The 10,019-nt window shown below is 34.3% G+C and overlaps 1 long non-coding RNA gene and 1 pseudogene across 1 annotated transcript; both read right to left on the reverse strand.

Annotated features, from left to right (window-relative positions):
- Positions 1-522: 522 nt before the first annotated feature.
- On the reverse strand, positions 523-8,161 carry LOC126704061 (probable LRR receptor-like serine/threonine-protein kinase At1g53430; annotated as a pseudogene).
- Positions 8,162-8,453: 292 nt separating this feature from the next.
- On the reverse strand, positions 8,454-9,371 carry LOC126702306 (uncharacterized). The gene is made up of 3 exons (XR_007647718.1): positions 9,311-9,371; positions 9,156-9,227; positions 8,454-8,514 (listed from the first exon to the last, which is right to left on the reverse strand). It is a non-coding gene; the product is annotated as an uncharacterized LOC126702306 (long non-coding RNA).
- Positions 9,372-10,019: the final 648 nt, after the last annotated feature.

Raw genomic sequence — 10,019 nt, forward strand, 5'->3', positions numbered from 1 at the left:
ATTATAGGATGTTTTTTCTATGACTTTAGAAAAACCAACTTAAGTCCAAATGCTAGTGTGCCCATAGCAAGTATGATGAATGTAGGTGGATCACTTGGCTCCTCATAGATGATGGTTGGCACATTCCCCTCCATCTTAGGGGTCAATAGTGTCGTCATTGCTTCAACATCCATGTAGTCCATCCAATCAACTTACTCTTAAACCTCCTCAATCACCACCCTAGACTTTTCCTTGAAAGTGAGCTTCTCTTCAAAGAATATCTTCCAACCAGGGCACATCCTGCCCCTTTGTCCGTCCAAGGTTCAGAAAAGGGAAAATTTCCTCCTTCCCTCACAAAGTTCCTATTGAGGGTACTATGGGCATAAGTGCCCAAGATGGGCCTTTTCGGGTTTCCCAAAAATCCTTGAGAAGTACACCTCAACCTAAAGTGAACTAGGTGAAGGATGTAAGTTGAGTCGTTACCTAGATGAGGTCTAGGAACTATATGCATAGCTCCCTTATTGTTCAAACTGTTGGACATCCTAGTCCAAATTGTTCTACATACAAATAAAATTATAAGAAATTCTTAAAACAGAGAAAAAAGATCATAATTTTTTTGTACTTACCCGAAATACTGACTAGCATATTACATGTTTATATATTAGATAATGTATCATGTCCATCGATCTGTACATTAGAGAGAATCTAATCCCAGTCGAGCCAAATCCAAGAATTCAATTTGATTGGGGAAAAAAATCCTGTGTATTTTTCTCTATTCATCAGTCACTCTAAATTTATGTCATGAAGATCCTGAAGAAGCTTGCTTGATGAAGAATGGTCTCCGCTGGTCTCATCCTTACTTTGGACAGAAAAAGAGGAATCAATCCATAGCCCATTCATTGACATGTCTCTGTGTGTTTGACTCTCATGCAAAAAAGTGGAGCTCACGTGTGTTTGGCTGTCGTGTGAAAGCTTCTCAAAAGCTTTAAACCTTGGATCCAGGTTTGTTTCACTGCGCTTTATTATTGGTGCTTGAACCGCACATTTTCCTTCAATCATACTTACTACGGAAGACATTGATGGCCTGAGAGTGGGAGAGGGGTTGGTGCATAAAAGAGCCAAGCTAAGCATCCTCATTGCCTCTTCAGAGGAGTAGCTTGAACCAAGCCTTGGATCCACAAGTTCGAGTAGGTTTCCTTGCTCTTGTAAGACATAGGCCTTCAATTGCATGTAAAAGAGCAAAGATAAATATTCATGATGTCATGCATACTTGCCAAGTTGGTAAGCAGAGAAGATGATAAGCATGAAAGTGTATTAATGTATATACAAGATAGAAAAGAATTTCTATATCTTCCCAAATTAAGCAACCTTTTATTCACTGTAAAGAAAATATAACAGTAACAATTGTTAACAAAAAAGGATCCTCTAAGAATGACATAAATATTTACCCAGTCCAGAAGATAAACAAACTCCTCCTTTGGCCTATAATCGGTGTTGCTTTTCCCACTAACAATCTCCAAAACAACTACTCCAAAGCTATAAACATCTACTTTATCGGTCAAGTAACCCCTCATTGCATACTCAGGAGCCATATAACCTCTGAAAAAAACAGATGGCACTAGATAGTGAGTATGTGTGCCAGGTAAGAGAGGCTTTCTAATATCCCATTACAAAAACATCTAAAACATTTTCTAAATATAAGTGTAAGGTTTTCTGCTCGCATATTAGACAGTATAAAAATGAAAGTGCAACGTATTGTATCACAACACTGCTACAATATTAAATGGCAAAATAAAAATTCCAAGTCATTGTTGGTTAAGTCTTATTATACACATTATATATTAAATCCAATGTGCTCTCTCTGACCCCGAAAAAAAGTGAGTTTTTGAGCATTTGGTATGATTTTTTTAACAAGAAATGATGGACAAAATTTCTCTCCAAATCAAGTTGGAGAAATCTCTTTCAACTTTTTACATGGTTGTATAAAATGACTATCTACGTGTATTAAATCACATGATTCATTAAATAATATAAACAAGTCATGTGAATATTAAATAATTTATGTAACTAAAAGTACTCATGGATAGTTTTTCATGTTGCCACATAGTGGGTTGGAGGAACTTTCCTCTAACCCAATTTGGAGAGACACTCTGTCCATAGAATTATTTGTATTGTTTGCACTACCTATGTTAAAATTTATTATACCAAAAACCAGTTGTATTTCAAGAAGCTAAATAAAGGTGGAGAGAGAGAGAGAAAAAGAACTCACATTGTTCCGGCTATTTATGTACTAATATGCGTCTGCTCTCCTTCATCAAGCTTAGCTAAACCAAAGTCAGATATCTTGGCATTTAGATCCTTATCAAGGAGCACATTTGTTGCCTTTATGTCTCTGTGAACAATTTTCAACCTTGATTCCTCATGAAGATAAGCTAACCCCCTGGCTATTCCCAAGCATATCTTCCTCCTTGTTAGCCAATCCAAATGTAGCTGGTGCTCCTCACGACCTAAAATTGGAAACCGGGGGAGAGAGTTTTCAACAATAAGTCTTACTCTTGATATATATATATAAAAGGTGGATGTTAGTGAAGGACTTACCAAAAAGTGCACGGGCAAGACTGTTGTTTTCCATGTATTCATATATTAGTAACAACTGGTTTCCTTCAATACAACATCCATAAAGCCTCACAAGATTTGGATGTTGCAATGCAGATATCATGCCTATCTCAGTAACAAATTCACGGTTCCCTTGCTTCGATTTGGACAATAGCTGCTTAACAGCAATTAAAGCACCATCTGATAGTACACCCTAAGAACAAGAAAAGCAATTTCATAATCATATTTTTACTATCTTGCATTAGTACTCACACCAATGACATGGCCAAAATGTTGCTAGGATTAACACCTGCCAATAATAAATATCAATAATCCATAATTACCTTGTAAACTGGGCCAAAGCCCCCTTCACCTATTTTATTTGCAGGGTCAAAGTTCCCAGTGGCAGCTTTAATATGTCTTGAAGTAAAATAACCAGTTTGTAAATCTAGACCACGTAGTTCTGTAAGAAGATAAAAAAAAAAGTTAGAAAATTTCCAAGAGAAAGAATAATAGAAAGGATAGATGATAAAAGGCAAACATATTGTTTTCATTACAAAAGTTTGCATGAAGTTCGTTTTTCACCCATAAACTTTAATAAGTTATTTTTTTGTCCCTAAACTATTGAAACGTTACACTTTTGACCATAAATTTCAAGATGATTTTTTTTTTTGTTCCTTAACTACTGAATAAAATTACCTTTTCCTCTATAAAAATATCTTTCATATGATGCGTTTAACCAATAGTTTCATACCGCATGTTCACCTTGTGTTTGTGTCCTTTTCCTTCTTCTTTTTTTGCTTGAATGTAATGGCCAAGGTCAAACATCTCAAATTCTCTAATGCCAAAAATAGTACCACCTAGTTAGACAAATATGATAAAAACAAGAGTGGATGGAAAGACATAATGTGTAATGTTTTAAATAGATTAGAGACAAAAAAATAAACTTGAAGAAATATTTTGAATGAAAACAATACTTTTGCTATGATAAAATGTATTTCCACAAGGTAAACAATGATAAGAGCATAGAAAAACACACATCCATAAAAAAGAAGGATCACCATGTCTTTCTATTGGAATGTTAAAGATCGATTAAACCAAAATACAGTTGATTATGAATCTTTGCCAAGTGTTGATTTTGCATCATCTTCTCGATGTATCATATCAAAAAACACTTATAGTTGTGAATAGGCAATACCAAATATAAGTCGAAATGAGAATGAGGATCCCACAATAAATTAATCATTGCACAGTACAATGCCTATGCCTAGTGTTGCCCTTCTGCATTGGTAAAAGAGCTGAACCTTCTATTAGCCAATATTACCATTAAGGAGCAAAGTGTTCTTTGATTTTTTCCTGTAACTGGATCCTTTAGAACCACAAGAATCCTTTAGTTAAAATGGGATTCCAACTCAACACCATTTTTTGAGATTTTGACTTTTGAGAAGAGTTTCTCTTTGGAGAGCACAATATGATGAAAGTTGTAAGTTGTGTTCAGGGGCAGTTATTGTCTATCATTGGCCTCTGTGGTAGAATTAGTCGGGGGCCTGAGTGGCAGCAATTTACCATGTGGCAGATGTTATTGATTCGAGTTTGCTTATCCTCAACTCATGAACTTAGCTGAAGCAAAGCTATATGATATTACCCAATTTTTCCAATACAGTAGTTTGATATAAGATTTATAGTTCTTATATAGAAGCAATGTTTCAGGGAGTCAAATCTATTATGGCACTAGATCTAGTATTTTGCTGTGTGTGTGTGTGGAGAGAGAGATAGAGAGAGAGAGAGAGAGAGAGAGAGTAGGTGGTGGATTGGCTTGAATGCCAAAGCTATAGAAAAAGATCCCGGAGCATTTATCTGTGTAGTGTATATGTGAGTGCATGTATGAGTGAGAGTAATTAATGACCATGAACTGCTAATGACAAAAAAAAAAAAAAAAAGCATAGACACATCTTCTTATTCTATTTCAAACTTGCAATTTGTAACCATCAAAAAGTCCCTAGACGGTACTTTCTCCACATCTTTTTTTTATTAAAAAAAATGTGATTGATCTTACCTTTATCTTCAAGGACTTTCTTCCCTAGGTAACCCTTCATCCGAAGAAACACCAAAATCAATACAAGGATCACACATGATGCAAGTACAATGCCAACAATAGCTCCAACTGATAGGCCCCCGCCAACATCAAAGTCTATAAAAGGAGAGGAATCACGTACATGCAAGTTAATGACAAAAAAGGTAGAAATCCTAAATTGCAGGAAAACTTACTTGGTGTCACTTCAATGGCAGAAACAAGAGGTCCATAGACACCTTTGACAGGAATGGAAGTAGTTCCTTTCCCTGCCCAGTAAAAATGAATCTCCAGAGTGCTACCACTTACAAGAACATTATCAAATTCCTTAATGATGGGTATACCAACACCTCGAGCTTCCTCCACAATGTTGAAGTCCTTCAACTCCAACTTTCCCTGGAAAAAATAAAAATTAAAAAGGAAAAGGAAATGTCAAATTAAAACTCTGCAAGCTCCAGCGGGAAGATGAACATCCTCTCTCTTTCAAAACAAGAAAATCTTGGAAGGCATCATATAACAAGCTATATTTTAATCATGAAAATCCTCCGTCAACTCACTTGAATTGAGACATTAAATATGCGCCTCCCCAGGCTGCTAAATGTCTGGTCATTAGAGAACATTATTTCAGCAAAGTGGAGCTTTACTTTGTAACTTCCCTTTCGCAAGCAAAGGCCATAGTACCTATGTGATAAAGGGGCAACTCGAGCTGTCTCATAGATACCAGTCACATTCAGAGAAAATGTATTCTGTGCATGGTATGGAGTATTGTCCTCGCCCATGAAGACCCCTGTGCTGCTATAACCCCATTCTTCAGAAATAGAACTAAAAAATTGTGATTGCCCATCTAGAATTATGTCCTGTTCATATTCATTCCCCTCAAAGTTTATTTTTTCTCCTCCACAATTAATAAACAAGGAATAATCTGCAGTTATAAGAGTAAGTGTGTAATACAAACATTCCATCAGTGTCACAAGTAACTTGAATAGTAAATTACTAAAGTTCACAAAAGCACAATCTGATATGTATCTTTACTTACGTTTTGGTTTTTTCGAACAGGGAAGGCCCTTCTTCAAGCACCAAGGAATTCTAGAATTTGAAAAGTTTAGTTCCAATCAAATAATTTTGTTTTGATGCATTTTGAGCAGGCAGAGTAAACGTGTCTTTGGAAGTTAAAAAACTTACAAGTTGCTCTCCACAGATCAATAACTGGAAACCAAATTCCTGTTTCATAATAAAGATACATTGTTGGCAGTACAAGACAATGAATATGTTAGTCATTTCTACAGTTTACTTAGCATTGATATAAGAGAAATTAATAGTTTTTTTTTTTTTTTTTGCCATCCTTTTTTAGGAATAGCTTTAACTACAAAAGTGATTAATACAGAAGAAACTTACACATGTGACCGTGTCCCACAATTAATCTGAGGTGACCCTGAAAAATTGTTGTAAGATATATCCCTGAAATACATTTCATCATGACATTATGAAAAAAATTCTTAACTGGGAAAGAATGAGAATTCAAAAGGCTCACAGTTCAAACACATGACTCACACAAGATCTCACAATTAAAAACAAGTGCATTGACAAATTTAGAGCCTAATGAAATAAAGATTCTGGACTTAAATTAGACCTACCAATTATTTTTGGTGTACTCCAATACCCATTTCGGCACTTCTCCACTTAATGAGTTGTTGGTTAAGTACCTACATCCATAAAATGTTTGTGTCAGGTCTTTTCCTGCCAAATGAGTAGTCACAGTGAAGGATCCAAATAGGGACAACTTGAGAAATAAATTAAACATAAAACATTGCGTAATTGAACTAATTTTTGCACTGTGCCATACATGTCATTTAGCTCTTGATTCCAAAATGTATCTAGAATTGAACCACTCAAATTATTGAAGCTCAGGTCTCTACAAGAAAATAAAATTTTCATATTATCAAAAATATATAAATTACAGAAAATGGAATTCAATTCATTAAACAAGATTTATATTTTATTTTGTTGTACTATAATATTCGGGCAAAATTTGATACTCCAAAATGCAGTTTGTTGCAGCAATAAAGCCATCAGCACAAAGTTTAGTAGTAATTATTACACTTTTTTCCCATTAAATGTTGAGAAAAATTACCATTCAATCCGTGAAATATAGGCAATAGGCAGATTTCAAAATAAAATGCATAAACAGTAGAATTTATTGAATTGAAATTATTCAATTGCCACTGGATTGCCACAAGTCCATCTAGTATCTTGAAGTCCTCAAAATAAAATATTCTATCCATGAAATAAATAATGAGAAACAAGAAGCAAAAACATTAGAAAGAAAAGTTCAATGAGAGAGAGAGAGAGAATAAAGAATAAATAGATAAATTGTGGTAAAGTTAGCCTAGTTTTAAAAGAGAGAACAATTTCATTTTCAGCTACATGATTCCTTTTTATGATAATAAGAAACTTTCTTGCTAAAAATAGCATACAAAATAATTGCAAATAAATCAAGCAACCCTTTTTCCTTTCTCTAAGAACAAAAGGACCCGCGGCGGCCGGGGGGGGGGGGGGGGGGGGGTGTGTGTGTGGTGAAGAAGAAGAAAGATTAATAATCTTAACATGCTTAACCCCCCATATTACATCAACAAGAAGTTAATCCCAAACCAACCTCTATCATGGAAGGAGGATAATTATCACTAAGTTTGGTCGATTAATTAGTAGACAGATATTAGAAATAATGTGATGCTTTATTCCTTTATGCGTTTGGTTTCCCTATAAGTATGGAAAAAACTGTTCAATTCCCTATTGATAGAATTAAACCTATATCAGATATCCATATGCCGTCTGACATCTCTTTCATTGAATAAAAATCTCGAAGTTTATATGTTGGTAGCTGTCAATCATCTCAAAATAATGAACAATAGTGTTAACAATCAATAACAACATGAACAACAAATTGAAACTCCATTTTGTTCATCTCAAGTCACTTCATCATAACACTTGTCAGAATAAACCATATAAGATGTCTCATAATGACAGAAGTCAAAACATAAAAGAGTAATCAAACTAGATATAGAAAGAGAAATTCCCAAGTAAGACGTCTCTATGAGTATACCCATTTTAAGAAACTTACAATCGCTTCATAGATTCTAACTCTCCGATGTAACTTGGGATGAAACCAGTGATTAAGCAATTTCTTAGAACTCTAAGGCACAGGAATAAGACAAAAATCAGAAAGTTAACAAAACTGAAAAGTTAATTACATAGGATTATTTGTTGCAAGAAAACAAGTAAAAAATATAACTTACAAATATTTTAACTTTTTCAAATCCTTCAAATCAGGAAATCCAATACTCAATCCTTTCAAATCAGATATCCTCCTGACAAACATGAAAGATTAGAAAAATCATTTGTGCCATCTTCGTACATTTCACATTTTGTGCCAATGTATAAGACCGCCTAAGGAGCATGCACTCACAGCTCAGTTAAATTTGACAACAGGGATATGGTGACAGGGATGGGGCCCTCCATGAACGTGCCTTGCATATCACTGCAAGTGATTAATATTTCCTTAGAAAACCAAAAAAAAAAGGTTTTTAAGTCAAAACTCCAAGAGGAAAAAAATGGCAGATAAAATTAATTAAATACAATACTTACAGTCTATCAAGTTTGCTCCACTTCCCAATAAAACCGGGTATCTTCCCTGATATTGCAGTCCCATCTATTCTACTGCAGGCAGTATCTCAAGTTTAGGAATTTTGGTATTCTAAAAGCTATATGTCCAACTAATCATGTCAAATTGAATTACTTACAAATCAGTTAAGTTCGTTAATTTTCCAAACGTTTCTGGTATTGTGCCTGTAAAATTGTTTGCATTAAGAACACTGCAAGATAAAGAAATGTTTGGTCATACATTTCCACGAGGCAAGGCAGCAAAATATTGTGGAAGCCTATAAAACAAGGTGCTGATGGTTAACATAGATACTATGTGTAAGGCATAGTCACAAATGACATCAAAAGCAAGTTAGCCATCCATACAGATATGAGTTCAAACTTGAAATATCCAAAATGAATGACAAATACAATCTTCAGTTTCATTGAACTCAGAGAAGACACAAAACCATACTAGTATCTGAATGAGATATACTTTTCCATGAACATGAATAACAGCTCGTTTGAGGAATTTATCTTGAAAAAATGCATTTGCATCCTAAAAATCATACAACTGTATCAAACTGAAGAAAAGTTAAAAACTGGTAGAGTTAATAGAAATTGAAGGAAAGATTACAGACCCCTGGATATTGTTAAAATCAATGAATTAGCTCATCATATTTAGCAATTATCTTCTATGGTTCTACTCAATGTGTTTCATTGCCCATTATGAATTACAAAACATTTTTTTTGCAAAAAAGATACTGCAACTTATTAAACCAGAATGCATTATTAGTGAAATATTATTTCCCAAGCAGAGGAAAAAAAAATACAAAGAAGAAATTAAAATGGAAAATAAAGGCAAAAGTCTTACAGTCTCTTCAAGTTGCTCAAATTTCCTAGGTTTTTAGGAAGATGTCCATCAAGCTGATTAGCTTCCAAAACCCTATAAAATGCAACTTAAACTGTAACCCAGGTTGTACACCATTCTTCTTTTAATTAAGCAATAAAATCTACGTCAAGACTTACAACTCCTCAAGTGAACCAATCTCACCAATTCCCTTAGGAATTTCACCACTTAACTAGTTTCCTAAAAGGGACCTGCAGAATACCAACTGTTAGGAAATGACCAACTTGTTGATCCCTTTGGTCAACACCTATATGACAAATAATAAAGGCTCTCATACATACAAATGCAAAAAATAACTTACAGAATGACAAGAGGGAGCTGAGAGAAACTAGAAGGAATTGATCCACTGATGTGGTTGAAACTAAGATCACTGTTAAATGAAAGAAATATCATTTGGTCTTTCTCAATTTCAAGGTCATAAGACAAAAAGGCCAATCTTTGATGAAGTCAAAATTTATATAAAATGGACTACATATTGTTTGGAAAAGGCTTACCAAGTTCCTTAATGATTGTATTAATGTGAATATCTACTCAGAAAACATAAAAGTATTTTTCATGGTTAATACAATATGGTTGGCACGGTGCATCAGTGTGTGCTTGGACTTGGCAACTAAATCTAGAAGATATATATGAACTTGCTTGGTAGAATAATATACGCTTAGTTGGTTTTTGAGTATCCGATAGAAATTAAATGTTTTTGTTGTTTTAATGGTAGTTAGCCATATCGTCATCAATTTAATAACAAGTAATGCTCTTAATTTTTACAAATTCTAAGAAAGCCAACTGAAATCCTATGAGAAATATGGTAGTGTACAAAATAAATGAAGA

This window comes from Quercus robur, chromosome 10 (genome assembly GCF_932294415.1).
Source record: "Quercus robur chromosome 10, dhQueRobu3.1, whole genome shotgun sequence".
Classification (NCBI taxonomy): Eukaryota; Viridiplantae; Streptophyta; class Magnoliopsida; order Fagales; family Fagaceae; genus Quercus; species Quercus robur.